Source organism: Spermophilus citellus (assembly GCF_964194105.1).
Source record: "Spermophilus citellus genome assembly, chromosome: 17".
In the NCBI taxonomy this organism is placed as follows: domain Eukaryota; kingdom Metazoa; phylum Chordata; class Mammalia; order Rodentia; family Sciuridae; genus Spermophilus; species Spermophilus citellus.
Genome location: NC_138199.1, coordinates 21,414,599 through 21,433,784, shown reverse-complemented (window position 1 = coordinate 21,433,784; position 19,186 = coordinate 21,414,599).

Below are 19,186 nucleotides of genomic sequence, written 5' to 3'. Positions count from 1 at the left end.
ACTGAATCCCTGACACTCACCCATACCCTACTAGATTGTGACTACGAATACTAATATGATGGAGAAAAATAACTCAAACAGAATAGAAATACAGGCAGTTCAGAGGAGGCCTGGTGTATAGTTGGACTGGCCTTTGGCATTATAAAGGGTAGGTGTTATAAATCTAGTCCAATTTAGTAGAAATAGTTCTCCATGTGTTTTGAATGTTAACAAATATGTGAATTCCTGTCTCCCTTTCTCTGTAGCCTATTCAGCAACATGCATTTTTACATGCACATATAGAATCCTACCTCCTATCCCACGTCCATTCTTGTGAGGTGGCTGACTTGGCAGATACAAACTGTGAGAAGAGATCACTCCTCCTAAACGCTGTTGGAACTGAAAATTCAACCTCCAGGTGAGCTTCCCACATGAACAACATGATACATAAATACATGTTCAGTAAAATAAATATTTTTGGATCTGTGGATGATAAATATTTCATGATGAATTTCGATTGGCATATATATTTCTACTCTTTAATGTCTGTGTTTGTGTGTGTGTTTTTCTTTTGTGTATATATATATATATATATATATATATATATATATATATATATATATATACATATACACACACACACACACACACACACATACACACACTCTCCAGATTTTTCAAAATATGAAATGTATGTGTCATATTATATACTCCCTAAATTCATTCATGTTCATATATGTGGATTTATAATCAACTTTTCACAAGATTATTCTCAGAAATAGTCATCCACCTGAAATACATATTTGTTTCCTAGTGCTGAAATCCTAATATTTCTACAGTAACTGACCCAGTTTAACATGAATGCAAGTAGATTCCTATGGGACATGATGTGTATTTTGACGTTCATTTTTATTCAACACTGGTACATTACTATTTCTTCAGTTGATGCACATCATAGGATATGTATTTCATCCTCAAGTTCACAAATTTCTAGGCATTCATTTCCCTTTCAACCACTTCCTGCTTCAGAACACATGTATTCCTCCACGTTTCTTGACTGGTCTTTTCATGAGACTTCTTTCCAAACACATTCTTTTCCATTTCCATAATCCCTTGTGAAGCAAAACTCACACCCCCTTCATGGTAAACCATAACCCCAATATCACCATTAGATGTATAACTGGTTAGAATGAATGGTTGTGTATCAATATTAGATTTCCTATATATTTTCAGATATCAATGCAATCCATTATTTAAATTGGAACCTGTTATACTATTTATTCACAGTATGGTCTATTCATGCATTATCTCTATATTCATAGACCCAGGGTACACCTATTTGTACCCCCAAAGGCTAATTTATATGTCTTCAACATATTACTCCCAGAAATGGTGGAAGAAACACTCATGTCACCTGATCTACATATACATTTTATCACAGTGATATTCTGGACACAAAATGCAAAGGTCACACTTATGATTGCACCAACGCCTCATTGGAAAGTGAGCATGGATTACTAAAAACATCCTTGTCCAGGTTGCCTAATGCTCTCAAATGTCAATGCTATTGGTGACTACACATTTGTTTCTTCCTAAGATGATATATTCAACCTCAACCCTGTTGAAAATGTCTAATCCACTCACTCACTTTATACTTTGCCTGATTTCCTAATGTCTCTATTGATATCTGCTTTCCTACATATGTTCCCCAGTTCATCATTGTGACTGACTCTTCACATGTGCTGACGTTTACATTCACTCTCTAACCGACACCCTATTGCTAAAGAACTTTTGGTCCAAATTGCATACTCACTCTTCTTCCAAAACTTACCAACTATCTTCCTAATCCTACCTACTATCCCTTTTTGACTGGATGTTCTCTTCTACATTCAATCATCCAAGGTACAAGGTCCTATGCCATTGTGTACCGATTTATCTGAGACATCTGTGCAGAAAGTCATTCAAAGCTAAGTATCCCAATCAAGGGCCCAATGCCCTTCTGGCCTTCAAATCTTACTTGGATTTCTGTTTTCATACATATATTTCACCTATATATTATTATAAATATCCCAGGTTCCCAATACCATTCTTCATCCAGCAGAGTGATTCCTAAGCCACATCAAACAGGTTCTTAACCCTAACCATACACTGTTCCCTCAATCTAACTTTACAGAAGAGCAGGGACAGAGTGGGTCTTACAATACAGGAATGTGGGGGATCTTCCACCTGCTGAGAACCTCAAAGGTCCATGCAGAAATGATCCCTGGAGAAGATGTAGGCAGCTATGAAGGACCTGAGAGAGCAGAAGTCATCTTCCATGGCAAACAACCTGGTCAGGATGAAGGGATGTGTCTGAATGAGCCTCTCTCTTCTTAATGTAGACAAGATGGACCAAAGCAGGCCTGTGTGGAGAGCTGTTCCTTGGTGCCTATGGTTGATATTCCATTCTAACTTGTGAAAGTGTCACAGGAAGGAGGGGCAGCCTCCATCTCATGGGAGCCTTGGAAGCAACTGTTAGGACACAGTGGTTGCCAAGGCAGTGACCTCATTCAGTTCCTGAAGGAAGTGACCTCACCTCACTTCCTTGGTGATGGAACTCTCTGAACTTGGGATCCAGGAAGCCAGGCACCCAGAGCCAGTCCCAGTCCCAGTCCCAGTGGGCTCACTTGTTTGGATTTACCAAGGACAGAGTCAGTCTTTCTTGGTACCCACTGAGGTGAGGATTGCCAAATGCCAGGAAAGCTCTGCAGAGGGGCCTTTCCTGAGAAAGCAGGTAGTGGCTCACCGCTGGCTCCTGACAACTTCACAGAGTTGGCCAAGGAGGCCAGATGTGAGACAGGACAGGCCCTTTCGGGGGAACATAGTATGGCCCACCAGTCAGACGACACTCCGGGTAGTCACAGACCAACTTGGAAGGAGGTGCCTTTGTGGGTGTGGGTGTGAGTTTGTGGTTTTGTCTCATGTTCTGAGAATAGGTAGGAAAGGCGGTTTGTTTGGGTTGGAGTGGACTGTTTCTAGTAAGGCTTTTGACAAGGCGAGTGTTTCTATGTTTGTGTATCCCACTGTGTCCCTGGTTGTAGACATTAGAAAAGAGAATGCATCAATGGATGTGTCCTGTCTAGTAGAAAGCTTCCCAGCATTCATCCTGCCCAATTTATGAATGGACTGCTGCTTGCCTTATGGATGGGCAACGCCTACTATCTTCCTAAGTTCCTGTTTTCTTCCTGAATTCTGGCCACTCTCCAGAATAGGCTCATGGTTTTGTGTCCAAGATATGTACCACCTCCAAGCTCGGTGACATGGCCATGTACTGGATAGTTGAAAGAAATGGTGAGCATCTCAGAAAACTCAGATATCAGTGTGATCAGTAAAGTCTCCCTAGAGAAACCCTGCTTTGGGCCTTTGGCTTACCTATCCTTTTGTGGCCCTGAATGTCAGGAAGGCCTTTGCCTCAGGGCACCCCTTTGTGAAGCCTGAAGAAAACAGTTTTCAAATGGAAATGAATGGGCATCACCTGTGGCTCTTTGCTTAATTGCTTTGCAAAGGGATGTGTCTGAATCAGCCTCTTGGCCCTGTGTGAGGCTGTGGCTTACATTGTCAGCACCTGATGGATCCAAAGAAAGATCCCATGCGTGCATCCAAGGCCAAATTGGCACAAAAGCGGTCATCCTGGATGAGGTCTCTCGCCTTCCTCTGTAAGGTTCCTGACCTCCATCAAGTGAGAATAGGGATCCTTTGTGTCAAATGAGTCCTTCAAAGCCATGCAGAGGCTAGCCCATAGGTGCTTGGGTTTTCTCATGACTCCAGTTCACACAAAGAATCTATACCCGGCAGTCAGTAGGCCTCCAATTGGAGAAGTAGAGCAGTATTAAAGGCAGGCCTATTTGATCACTCCAGGTCCAAAGGAAGGGTGTCCAGGCCACCCTGACATTAGGCAAATGAGAGGCAAGGGAGCTTATTGTGGACACTGTCTTGGGCTGTGCCCCTCATGGAAACCTCCAGCCAGAGGTCATGATGAGTGTCTGTATGGAAGAAGATGAGGGCCATGTGGCAGTGTTTTGGTTTGAATTGTGGTGTGGCAGTGGGAAGAGATGACTGGGTCCACCTGGGCTTGAACTCTGGTGTGATTCCCCTTGGAGACTGAGTTCTGGAACTGACCTCAGAGAAGTATTGCCGTGAATTGTGTCGGGATGTTAGGAGGCCACGCATGAGAGTCGCCCTTGGAAACTGAGATCTAGGCCCAGGCTGGCTTTCCACAGAGCACTGGGAATCTCAGCCCGGATATCACATGATTTTATTCTTAAAGACCTGGCAGCCATCGTGGAGAGTCCAAACACACGTGGACCTCACATTGTAGACCTCAATGGGCCTGGCTTCCTGTGACCTTTTGGCCACTCCTTGGGAAGCCTTGTTTGTGAGAGTTCTCCAGAGCTTTCGTTGAAATGAGCTTCCTCACCATTTAATGGTTCCTGAAGGAATGGAAACCCACAGTGCCTCCAACTTCATCCTTTAAAAATGGCTAGCTAGATAAATACCATGACATTTTTGAAATTCCCATGACCAGGTGGCACTGGAGAACCTTTGGATGTCCTGTTGCTGATCATGAGTGTACCAGACAGTGCCTTGATTGACTGGGTTTCATGAAAATGGTGTAGAACAGAGATGCCAGTGAGTTGGGGCCTGCTGAGTAGTGGGCCTAGAGCAGTGGTGTGCAGGTGTGTGATAGAACATCTGTGGTGGGGCCATGTGGATCTGCCATTGGCTTCCAAATGGCTTGTGACTGACATGGTGCAGCGAGCAGACCCTTCTATGTAAAGGCATCTTGTTATATGGAGAGGTTTCAGGGCAATGTTCAGAATCAGGTTGCTATGGTCAAGGGGGCAAGCTCTGTGGGATAGAAGCCTGGCTGGTGCATTCTCCTAGGACCTTGACCCACCACACGTGACAGAACTCCCTCCAGCACTGTGTCCCAGTTGAACTCCTTGTATTTCCTGAAGCAAATTCCAAACTCCCAGTGCAGCAGCAAGAAACACCACGAAAAGTGGAGGATGACCAAATGGCTTCACAGTCCACACAGGGAGACACTTAGACCCCAGTGGCCACAGTTTACCTGCAAAGAGAGAATTCAGCACTTCTGCCTCATGTTCATTGGAAAATCAGAAACCATGTCCTCCAGGTCACATAGATGCAGACCTGGTTTGATGGTCTCACTACAAAGGAAGCTAAAGCTCCTGACAACAACATATATTTCAAGTGCCCAACCTCAGAAGCAGTTTCTCACGAAGTCTTTAGGCCAGCAGAGCTCCACGTTTGTGGAGTGTTTACCCTGTCCCTTACTCATGGAAAGTAGTCTACCACCTCCAAGGTTGTGAACTCCTGAGCATTTTCCATTCCACATATGTATTCACAGCATTTCTAACTCTTCTCCTCAAATTGTGTCTTACTTATTGTGAAGGTAATGTCAAGGCAATGTTCTGGATGAGAGTGGGAAGATTTTTTTGTAGCACATATTGGCCTACACATTGGATTCATTTTCCTATTTTCCGTTCGAAATACTGAATCCCTGACACTCACCCATACCCTACTAGATTGTGACTACGAATACTAATATGATGGAGAAAAATAACTCAAACAGAATAGAAATACAGGCAGTTCAGAGGAGGCCTGGTGTATAGTTGGACTGGCCTTTGGCATTATAAAGGGTAGGTGTTATAAATCTAGTCCAATTTAGTAGAAATAGTTCTCCATGTGTTTTGAATGTTAACAAATATGTGAATTCCTGTCTCCCTTTCTCTGTAGCCTATTCAGCAACATGCATTTTTACATGCACATATAGAATCCTACCTCCTATCCCACGTCCATTCTTGTGAGGTGGCTGACTTGGCAGATACAAACTGTGAGAAGAGATCACTCCTCCTAAACGCTGTTGGAACTGAAAATTCAACCTCCAGGTGAGCTTCCCACATGAACAACATGATACATAAATACATGTTCAGTAAAATAAATATTTTTGGATCTGTGGATGATAAATATTTCATGATGAATTTCGATTGGCATATATATTTCTACTCTTTAATGTCTGTGTTTGTGTGTGTGTTTTTCTTTTGTGTATATATATATATATATATATATATATATATATATATATATATACATATACACACACACACACACACACACATACACACACTCTCCAGATTTTTCAAAATATGAAATGTATGTGTCATATTATATACTCCCTAAATTCATTCATGTTCATATATGTGGATTTATAATCAACTTTTCACAAGATTATTCTCAGAAATAGTCATCCACCTGAAATACATATTTGTTTCCTAGTGCTGAAATCCTAATATTTCTACAGTAACTGACCCAGTTTAACATGAATGCAAGTAGATTCCTATGGGACATGATGTGTATTTTGACGTTCATTTTTATTCAACACTGGTACATTACTATTTCTTCAGTTGATGCACATCATAGGATATGTATTTCATCCTCAAGTTCACAAATTTCTAGGCATTCATTTCCCTTTCAATCACTTCCTGCTTCAGAACACATGTATTCCTCCACGTTTCTTGACTGGTCTTTTCATGAGACTTCTTTCCAAACACATTCTTTTCCATTTCCATAATCCCTTGTGAAGCAAAACTCACACCCCCTTCATGGTAAACCATAACCCCAATATCACCATTAGATGTATAACTGGTTAGAATGAATGGTTGTGTATCAATATTAGATTTCCTATATATTTTCAGATATCAATGCAATCCATTATTTAAATTGGAACCTGTTATACTATTTATTCACAGTATGGTCTATTCATGCATTATCTCTATATTCATAGACCCAGGGTACACCTATTTGTACCCCCAAAGGCTAATTTATATGTCTTCAACATATTACTCCCAGAAATGGTGGAAGAAACACTCATGTCACCTGATCTACATATACATTTTATCACAGTGATATTCTGGACACAAAATGCAAAGGTCACACTTATGATTGCACCAACGCCTCATTGGAAAGTGAGCATGGATTACTAAAAACATCCTTGTCCAGGTTGCCTAATGCTCTCAAATGTCAATGCTATTGGTGACTACACATTTGTTTCTTCCTAAGATGATATATTCAACCTCAACCCTGTTGAAAATGTCTAATCCACTCACTCACTTTATACTTTGCCTGATTTCCTAATGTCTCTATTGATATCTGCTTTCCTACATATGTTCCCCAGTTCATCATTGTGACTGACTCTTCACATGTGCTGACGTTTACATTCACTCTCTAACCGACACCCTATTGCTAAAGAACTTTTGGTCCAAATTGCATACTCACTCTTCTTCCAAAACTTACCAACTATCTTCCTAATCCTACCTACTATCCCTTTTTGACTGGATGTTCTCTTCTACATTCAATCATCCAAGGTACAAGGTCCTATGCCATTGTGTACCGATTTATCTGAGACATCTGTGCAGAAAGTCATTCAAAGCTAAGTATCCCAATCAAGGGCCCAATGCCCTTCTGGCCTTCAAATCTTACTTGGATTTCTGTTTTCATACATATATTTCACCTATATATTATTATAAATATCCCAGGTTCCCAATACCATTCTTCATCCAGCAGAGTGATTCCTAAGCCACATCAAACAGGTTCTTAACCCTAACCATACACTGTTCCCTCAATCTAACTTTACAGAAGAGCAGGGACAGAGTGGGTCTTACAATACAGGAATGTGGGGGATCTTCCACCTGCTGAGAACCTCAAAGGTCCATGCAGAAATGATCCCTGGAGAAGATGTAGGCAGCTATGAAGGACCTGAGAGAGCAGAAGTCATCTTCCATGGCAAACAACCTGGTCAGGATGAAGGGATGTGTCTGAATGAGCCTCTCTCTTCTTAATGTAGACAAGATGGACCAAAGCAGGCCTGTGTGGAGAGCTGTTCCTTGGTGCCTATGGTTGATATTCCATTCTAACTTGTGAAAGTGTCACAGGAAGGAGGGGCAGCCTCCATCTCATGGGAGCCTTGGAAGCAACTGTTAGGACACAGTGGTTGCCAAGGCAGTGACCTCATTCAGTTCCTGAAGGAAGTGACCTCACCTCACTTCCTTGGTGATGGAACTCTCTGAACTTGGGATCCAGGAAGCCAGGCACCCAGAGCCAGTCCCAGTCCCAGTCCCAGTGGGCTCACTTGTTTGGATTTACCAAGGACAGAGTCAGTCTTTCTTGGTACCCACTGAGGTGAGGATTGCCAAATGCCAGGAAAGCTCTGCAGAGGGGCCTTTCCTGAGAAAGCAGGTAGTGGCTCACCGCTGGCTCCTGACAACTTCACAGAGTTGGCCAAGGAGGCCAGATGTGAGACAGGACAGGCCCTTTCGGGGGAACATAGTATGGCCCACCAGTCAGACGACACTCCGGGTAGTCACAGACCAACTTGGAAGGAGGTGCCTTTGTGGGTGTGGGTGTGAGTTTGTGGTTTTGTCTCATGTTCTGAGAATAGGTAGGAAAGGCGGTTTGTTTGGGTTGGAGTGGACTGTTTCTAGTAAGGCTTTTGACAAGGCGAGTGTTTCTATGTTTGTGTATCCCACTGTGTCCCTGGTTGTAGACATTAGAAAAGAGAATGCATCAATGGATGTGTCCTGTCTAGTAGAAAGCTTCCCAGCATTCATCCTGCCCAATTTATGAATGGACTGCGGCTTGCCTTATGGATGGGCAACGCCTACTATCTTCCTAAGTTCCTGTTTTCTTCCTGAATTCTGGCCACTCTCCAGAATAGGCTCATGGTTTTGTGTCCAAGATATGTACCACCTCCAAGCTCGGTGACATGGCCATGTACTGGATAGTTGAAAGAAATGGTGAGCATCTCAGAAAACTCAGATATCAGTGTGATCAGTAAAGTCTCCCTAGAGAAACCCTGCTTTGGGCCTTTGGCTTACCTATCCTTTTGTGGCCCTGAATGTCAGGAAGGCCTTTGCCTCAGGGCACCCCTTTGTGAAGCCTGAAGAAAACAGTTTTCAAATGGAAATGAATGGGCATCACCTGTGGCTCTTTGCTTAATTGCTTTGCAAAGGGATGTGTCTGAATCAGCCTCTTGGCCCTGTGTGAGGCTGTGGCTTACATTGTCAGCACCTGATGGATCCAAAGAAAGATCCCATGCGTGCATCCAAGGCCAAATTGGCACAAAAGCGGTCATCCTGGATGAGGTCTCTCGCCTTCCTCTGTAAGGTTCCTGACCTCCATCAAGTGAGAATAGGGATCCTTTGTGTCAAATGAGTCCTTCAAAGCCATGCAGAGGCTAGCCCATAGGTGCTTGGGTTTTCTCATGACTCCAGTTCACACAAAGAATCTATACCCGGCAGTCAGTAGGCCTCCAATTGGAGAAGTAGAGCAGTATTAAAGGCAGGCCTATTTGATCACTCCAGGTCCAAAGGAAGGGTGTCCAGGCCACCCTGACATTAGGCAAATGAGAGGCAAGGGAGCTTATTGTGGACACTGTCTTGGGCTGTGCCCCTCATGGAAACCTCCAGCCAGAGGTCATGATGAGTGTCTGTATGGAAGAAGATGAGGGCCATGTGGCAGTGTTTTGGTTTGAATTGTGGTGTGGCAGTGGGAAGAGATGACTGGGTCCACCTGGGCTTGAACTCTGGTGTGATTCCCCTTGGAGACTGAGTTCTGGAACTGACCTCAGAGAAGTATTGCCGTGAATTGTGTCGGGATGTTAGGAGGCCACGCATGAGAGTCGCCCTTGGAAACTGAGATCTAGGCCCAGGCTGGCTTTCCACAGAGCACTGGGAATCTCAGCCCGGATATCACATGATTTTATTCTTAAAGACCTGGCAGCCATCGTGGAGAGTCCAAACACACGTGGACCTCACATTGTAGACCTCAATGGGCCTGGCTTCCTGTGACCTTTTGGCCACTCCTTGGGAAGCCTTGTTTGTGAGAGTTCTCCAGAGCTTTCGTTGAAATGAGCTTCCTCACCATTTAATGGTTCCTGAAGGAATGGAAACCCACAGTGCCTCCAACTTCATCCTTTAAAAATGGCTAGCTAGATAAATACCATGACATTTTTGAAATTCCCATGACCAGGTGGCACTGGAGAACCTTTGGATGTCCTGTTGCTGATCATGAGTGTACCAGACAGTGCCTTGATTGACTGGGTTTCATGAAAATGGTGTAGAACAGAGATGCCAGTGAGTTGGGGCCTGCTGAGTAGTGGGCCTAGAGCAGTGGTGTGCAGGTGTGTGATAGAACATCTGTGGTGGGGCCATGTGGATCTGCCATTGGCTTCCAAATGGCTTGTGACTGACATGGTGCAGCGAGCAGACCCTTCTATGTAAAGGCATCTTGTTATATGGAGAGGTTTCAGGGCAATGTTCAGAATCAGGTTGCTATGGTCAAGGGGGCAAGCTCTGTGGGATAGAAGCCTGGCTGGTGCATTCTCCTAGGACCTTGACCCACCACACGTGACAGAACTCCCTCCAGCACTGTGTCCCAGTTGAACTCCTTGTATTTCCTGAAGCAAATTCCAAACTCCCAGTGCAGCAGCAAGAAACACCACGAAAAGTGGAGGATGACCAAATGGCTTCACAGTCCACACAGGGAGACACTTAGACCCCAGTGGCCACAGTTTACCTGCAAAGAGAGAATTCAGCACTTCTGCCTCATGTTCATTGGAAAATCAGAAACCATGTCCTCCAGGTCACATAGATGCAGACCTGGTTTGATGGTCTCACTACAAAGGAAGCTAAAGCTCCTGACAACAACATATATTTCAAGTGCCCAACCTCAGAAGCAGTTTCTCACGAAGTCTTTAGGCCAGCAGAGCTCCACGTTTGTGGAGTGTTTACCCTGTCCCTTACTCATGGAAAGTAGTCTACCACCTCCAAGGTTGTGAACTCCTGAGCATTTTCCATTCCACATATGTATTCACAGCATTTCTAACTCTTCTCCTCAAATTGTGTCTTACTTATTGTGAAGGTAATGTCAAGGCAATGTTCTGGATGAGAGTGGGAAGATTTTTTTGTAGCACATATTGGCCTACACATTGGATTCATTTTCCTATTTTCCGTTCGAAATACTGAATCCCTGACACTCACCCATACCCTACTAGATTGTGACTACGAATACTAATATGATGGAGAAAAATAACTCAAACAGAATAGAAATACAGGCAGTTCAGAGGAGGCCTGGTGTATAGTTGGACTGGCCTTTGGCATTATAAAGGGTAGGTGTTATAAATCTAGTCCAATTTAGTAGAAATAGTTCTCCATGTGTTTTGAATGTTAACAAATATGTGAATTCCTGTCTCCCTTTCTCTGTAGCCTATTCAGCAACATGCATTTTTACATGCACATATAGAATCCTACCTCCTATCCCACGTCCATTCTTGTGAGGTGGCTGACTTGGCAGATACAAACTGTGAGAAGAGATCACTCCTCCTAAACGCTGTTGGAACTGAAAATTCAACCTCCAGGTGAGCTTCCCACATGAACAACATGATACATAAATACATGTTCAGTAAAATAAATATTTTTGGATCTGTGGATGATAAATATTTCATGATGAATTTCGATTGGCATATATATTTCTACTCTTTAATGTCTGTGTTTGTGTGTGTGTTTTTCTTTTGTGTATATATATATATATATATATATATATATATATATATATATATATACATATACACACACACACACACACACACATACACACACTCTCCAGATTTTTCAAAATATGAAATGTATGTGTCATATTATATACTCCCTAAATTCATTCATGTTCATATATGTGGATTTATAATCAACTTTTCACAAGATTATTCTCAGAAATAGTCATCCACCTGAAATACATATTTGTTTCCTAGTGCTGAAATCCTAATATTTCTACAGTAACTGACCCAGTTTAACATGAATGCAAGTAGATTCCTATGGGACATGATGTGTATTTTGACGTTCATTTTTATTCAACACTGGTACATTACTATTTCTTCAGTTGATGCACATCATAGGATATGTATTTCATCCTCAAGTTCACAAATTTCTAGGCATTCATTTCCCTTTCAATCACTTCCTGCTTCAGAACACATGTATTCCTCCACGTTTCTTGACTGGTCTTTTCATGAGACTTCTTTCCAAACACATTCTTTTCCATTTCCATAATCCCTTGTGAAGCAAAACTCACACCCCCTTCATGGTAAACCATAACCCCAATATCACCATTAGATGTATAACTGGTTAGAATGAATGGTTGTGTATCAATATTAGATTTCCTATATATTTTCAGATATCAATGCAATCCATTATTTAAATTGGAACCTGTTATACTATTTATTCACAGTATGGTCTATTCATGCATTATCTCTATATTCATAGACCCAGGGTACACCTATTTGTACCCCCAAAGGCTAATTTATATGTCTTCAACATATTACTCCCAGAAATGGTGGAAGAAACACTCATGTCACCTGATCTACATATACATTTTATCACAGTGATATTCTGGACACAAAATGCAAAGGTCACACTTATGATTGCACCAACGCCTCATTGGAAAGTGAGCATGGATTACTAAAAACATCCTTGTCCAGGTTGCCTAATGCTCTCAAATGTCAATGCTATTGGTGACTACACATTTGTTTCTTCCTAAGATGATATATTCAACCTCAACCCTGTTGAAAATGTCTAATCCACTCACTCACTTTATACTTTGCCTGATTTCCTAATGTCTCTATTGATATCTGCTTTCCTACATATGTTCCCCAGTTCATCATTGTGACTGACTCTTCACATGTGCTGACGTTTACATTCACTCTCTAACCGACACCCTATTGCTAAAGAACTTTTGGTCCAAATTGCATACTCACTCTTCTTCCAAAACTTACCAACTATCTTCCTAATCCTACCTACTATCCCTTTTTGACTGGATGTTCTCTTCTACATTCAATCATCCAAGGTACAAGGTCCTATGCCATTGTGTACCGATTTATCTGAGACATCTGTGCAGAAAGTCATTCAAAGCTAAGTATCCCAATCAAGGGCCCAATGCCCTTCTGGCCTTCAAATCTTACTTGGATTTCTGTTTTCATACATATATTTCACCTATATATTATTATAAATATCCCAGGTTCCCAATACCATTCTTCATCCAGCAGAGTGATTCCTAAGCCACATCAAACAGGTTCTTAACCCTAACCATACACTGTTCCCTCAATCTAACTTTACAGAAGAGCAGGGACAGAGTGGGTCTTACAATACAGGAATGTGGGGGATCTTCCACCTGCTGAGAACCTCAAAGGTCCATGCAGAAATGATCCCTGGAGAAGATGTAGGCAGCTATGAAGGACCTGAGAGAGCAGAAGTCATCTTCCATGGCAAACAACCTGGTCAGGATGAAGGGATGTGTCTGAATGAGCCTCTCTCTTCTTAATGTAGACAAGATGGACCAAAGCAGGCCTGTGTGGAGAGCTGTTCCTTGGTGCCTATGGTTGATATTCCATTCTAACTTGTGAAAGTGTCACAGGAAGGAGGGGCAGCCTCCATCTCATGGGAGCCTTGGAAGCAACTGTTAGGACACAGTGGTTGCCAAGGCAGTGACCTCATTCAGTTCCTGAAGGAAGTGACCTCACCTCACTTCCTTGGTGATGGAACTCTCTGAACTTGGGATCCAGGAAGCCAGGCACCCAGAGCCAGTCCCAGTCCCAGTCCCAGTGGGCTCACTTGTTTGGATTTACCAAGGACAGAGTCAGTCTTTCTTGGTACCCACTGAGGTGAGGATTGCCAAATGCCAGGAAAGCTCTGCAGAGGGGCCTTTCCTGAGAAAGCAGGTAGTGGCTCACCGCTGGCTCCTGACAACTTCACAGAGTTGGCCAAGGAGGCCAGATGTGAGACAGGACAGGCCCTTTCGGGGGAACATAGTATGGCCCACCAGTCAGACGACACTCCGGGTAGTCACAGACCAACTTGGAAGGAGGTGCCTTTGTGGGTGTGGGTGTGAGTTTGTGGTTTTGTCTCATGTTCTGAGAATAGGTAGGAAAGGCGGTTTGTTTGGGTTGGAGTGGACTGTTTCTAGTAAGGCTTTTGACAAGGCGAGTGTTTCTATGTTTGTGTATCCCACTGTGTCCCTGGTTGTAGACATTAGAAAAGAGAATGCATCAATGGATGTGTCCTGTCTAGTAGAAAGCTTCCCAGCATTCATCCTGCCCAATTTATGAATGGACTGCGGCTTGCCTTATGGATGGGCAACGCCTACTATCTTCCTAAGTTCCTGTTTTCTTCCTGAATTCTGGCCACTCTCCAGAATAGGCTCATGGTTTTGTGTCCAAGATATGTACCACCTCCAAGCTCGGTGACATGGCCATGTACTGGATAGTTGAAAGAAATGGTGAGCATCTCAGAAAACTCAGATATCAGTGTGATCAGTAAAGTCTCCCTAGAGAAACCCTGCTTTGGGCCTTTGGCTTACCTATCCTTTTGTGGCCCTGAATGTCAGGAAGGCCTTTGCCTCAGGGCACCCCTTTGTGAAGCCTGAAGAAAACAGTTTTCAAATGGAAATGAATGGGCATCACCTGTGGCTCTTTGCTTAATTGCTTTGCAAAGGGATGTGTCTGAATCAGCCTCTTGGCCCTGTGTGAGGCTGTGGCTTACATTGTCAGCACCTGATGGATCCAAAGAAAGATCCCATGCGTGCATCCAAGGCCAAATTGGCACAAAAGCAGTCATCCTGGATGAGGTCTCTCACCTTCCTCTGTAAGGTTCCTGACCTCCATCAAGTGAGAATAGGGATCCTTTGTGTCAAATGAGTCCTTCAAAGCCATGCAGAGGCTAGCCCATAGGTGCTTGGGTTTTCTCATGACTCCAGTTCACACAAAGAATCTATACCCGGCAGTCAGTAGGCCTCCAATTGGAGAAGTAGAGCAGTATTAAAGGCAGGCCTATTTGATCACTCCAGGTCCAAAGGAAGGGTGTCCAGGCCACCCTGACATTAGGCAAATGAGAGGCAAGGGAGCTTATTGTGGACACTGTCTTGGGCTGTGCCCCTCATGGAAACCTCCAGCCAGAGGTCATGATGAGTGTCTGTATGGAAGAAGATGAGGGCCATGTGGCAGTGTTTTGGTTTGAATTGTGGTGTGGCAGTGGGAAGAGATGACTGGGTCCACCTGGGCTTGAACTCTGGTGTGATTCCCCTTGGAGACTGAGTTCTGGAACTGACCTCAGAGAAGTATTGCCGTGAATTGTGTCGGGATGTTAGGAGGCCACGCATGAGAGTCGCCCTTGGAAACTGAGATCTAGGCCCAGGCTGGCTTTCCACAGAGCACTGGGAATCTCAGCCCGGATATCACATGATTTTATTCTTAAAGACCTGGCAGCCATCGTGGAGAGTCCAAACACACGTGGACCTCACATTGTAGACCTCAATGGGCCTGGCTTCCTGTGACCTTTTGGCCACTCCTTGGGAAGCCTTGTTTGTGAGAGTTCTCCAGAGCTTTCGTTGAAATGAGCTTCCTCACCATTTAATGGTTCCTGAAGGAATGGAAACCCACAGTGCCTCCAACTTCATCCTTTAAAAATGGCTAGCTAGATAAATACCATGACATTTTTGAAATTCCCATGACCAGGTGGCACTGGAGAACCTTTGGATGTCCTGTTGCTGATCATGAGTGTACCAGACAGTGCCTTGATTGACTGGGTTTCATGAAAATGGTGTAGAACAGAGATGCCAGTGAGTTGGGGCCTGCTGAGTAGTGGGCCTAGAGCAGTGGTGTGCAGGTGTGTGATAGAACATCTGTGGTGGGGCCATGTGGATCTGCCATTGGCTTCCAAATGGCTTGTGACTGACATGGTGCAGCGAGCAGACCCTTCTATGTAAAGGCATCTTGTTATATGGAGAGGTTTCAGGGCAATGTTCAGAATCAGGTTGCTATGGTCAAGGGGGCAAGCTCTGTGGGATAGAAGCCTGGCTGGTGCATTCTCCTAGGACCTTGACCCACCACACGTGACAGAACTCCCTCCAGCACTGTGTCCCAGTTGAACTCCTTGTATTTCCTGAAGCAAATTCCAAACTCCCAGTGCAGCAGCAAGAAACACCACGAAAAGTGGAGGATGACCAAATGGCTTCACAGTCCACACAGGGAGACACTTAGACCCCAGTGGCCACAGTTTACCTGCAAAGAGAGAATTCAGCACTTCTGCCTCATGTTCATTGGAAAATCAGAAACCATGTCCTCCAGGTCACATAGATGCAGACCTGGTTTGATGGTCTCACTACAAAGGAAGCTAAAGCTCCTGACAACAACATATATTTCAAGTGCCCAACCTCAGAAGCAGTTTCTCACGAAGTCTTTAGGCCAGCAGAGCTCCACGTTTGTGGAGTGTTTACCCTGTCCCTTACTCATGGAAAGTAGTCTACCACCTCCAAGGTTGTGAACTCCTGAGCATTTTCCATTCCACATATGTATTCACAGCATTTCTAACTCTTCTCCTCAAATTGTGTCTTACTTATTGTGAAGGTAATGTCAAGGCAATGTTCTGGATGAGAGTGGGAAGATTTTTTTGTAGCACATATTGGCCTACACATTGGATTCATTTTCCTATTTTCCGTTCGAAATACTGAATCCCTGACACTCACCCATACCCTACTAGATTGTGACTACGAATACTAATATGATGGAGAAAAATAACTCAAACAGAATAGAAATACAGGCAGTTCAGAGGAGGCCTGGTGTATAGTTGGACTGGCCTTTGGCATTATAAAGGGTAGGTGTTATAAATCTAGTCCAATTTAGTAGAAATAGTTCTCCATGTGTTTTGAATGTTAACAAATATGTGAATTCCTGTCTCCCTTTCTCTGTAGCCTATTCAGCAACATGCATTTTTACATGCACATATAGAATCCTACCTCCTATCCCACGTCCATTCTTGTGAGGTGGCTGACTTGGCAGATACAAACTGTGAGAAGAGATCACTCCTCCTAAACGCTGTTGGAACTGAAAATTCAACCTCCAGGTGAGCTTCCCACATGAACAACATGATACATAAATACATGTTCAGTAAAATAAATATTTTTGGATCTGTGGATGATAAATATTTCATGATGAATTTCGATTGGCATATATATTTCTACTCTTTAATGTCTGTGTTTGTGTGTGTGTTTTTCTTTTGTGTATATATATATATATATATATATATATATATATATATATATATATACATATACACACACACACACACACACACACATACACACACTCTCCAGATTTTTCAAAATATGAAATGTATGTGTCATATTATATACTCCCTAAATTCATTCATGTTCATATATGTGGATTTATAATCAACTTTTCACAAGATTATTCTCAGAAATAGTCATCCACCTGAAATACATATTTGTTTCCTAGTGCTGAAATCCTAATATTTCTACAGTAACTGACCCAGTTTAACATGAATGCAAGTAGATTCCTATGGGACATGATGTGTATTTTGACGTTCATTTTTATTCAACACTGGTACATTACTATTTCTTCAGTTGATGCACATCATAGGATATGTATTTCATCCTCAAGTTCACAAATTTCTAGGCATTCATTTCCCTTTCAACCACTTCCTGCTTCAGAACACATGTATTCCTCCACGTTTCTTGACTGGTCTTTTCATGAGACTTCTTTCCAAACACATTCTTTTCCATTTCCATAATCCCTTGTGAAGCAAAACTCACACCCCCTTCATGGTAAACCATAACCCCAATATCACCATTAGATGTATAACTGGTTAGAATGAATGGTTGTGTATCAATATTAGATTTCCTATATATTTTCAGATATCAATGCAATCCATTATTTAAATTGGAACCTGTTATACTATTTATTCACAGTATGGTCTATTCATGCATTATCTCTATATTCATAGACCCAGGGTACACCTATTTGTACCCCCAAAGGCTAATTTATATGTCTTCAACATATTACTCCCAGAAATGGTGGAAGAAACACTCATGTCACCTGATCTACATATACATTTTATCACAGTGATATTCTGGACACAAAATGCAAAGGTCACACTTATGATTGCACCAACGCCTCATTGGAAAGTGAGCATGGATTACTAAAAACATCCTTGTCCAGGTTGCCTAATGCTCTCAAATGTCAATGCTATTGGTGACTACACATTTGTTTCTTCCTAAGATGATATATTCAACCTCAACCCTGTTGAAAATGTCTAATCCACTCACTCACTTTATACTTTGCCTGATTTCCTAATGTCTCTATTGATATCTGCTTTCCTACATATGTTCCCCAGTTCATCATTGTGACTGACTCTTCACATGTGCTGACGTTTACATTCACTCTCTAACCGACACCCTATTGCTAAAGAACTTTTGGTCCAAATTGCATACTCACTCTTCTTCCAAAACTTACCAACTATCTTCCTAATCCTACCTACTATCCCTTTTTGACTGGATGTTCTCTTCTACATTCAATCATCCAAGGTACAAGGTCCTATGCCATTGTGTACCGATTTATCTGAGACATCTGTGCAGAAAGTCATTCAAAGCTAAGTATCCCAATCAAGGGCCCAATGCCCTTCTGGCCTTCAAATCTTACTTGGATTTCTGTTTTCATACATATATTTCACCTATATATTATTATAAATATCCCAGGTTCCCAATACCATTCTTCATCCAGCAGAGTGATTCCTAAGCCACATCAAACAGGTTCTTAACCCTAACCATACACTGTTCCCTCAATCTAACTTTACAGAAGAGCAGGGACAGAGTGGGTCTTACAATACAGGAATGTGGGGGATCTTCCACCTGCTGAGAACCTCAAAGGTCCATGCAGAAATGATCCCTGGAGAAGATGTAGGCAGCTATGAAGGACCTGAGAGAGCAGAAGTCATCTTCCATGGCAAACAACCTGGTCAGGATGAAGGGATGTGTCTGAATGAGCCTCTCTCTTCTTAATGTAGACAAGATGGACCAAAGCAGGCCTGTGTGGAGAGCTGTTCCTTGGTGCCTATGGTTGATATTCCATTCTAACTTGTGAAAGTGTCACAGGAAGGAGGGGCAGCCTCCATCTCATGGGAGCCTTGGAAGCAACTGTTAGGACACAGTGGTTGCCAAGGCAGTGACCTCATTCAGTTCCTGAAGGAAGTGACCTCACCTCACTTCCTTGGTGATGGAACTCTCTGAACTTGGGATCCAGGAAGCCAGG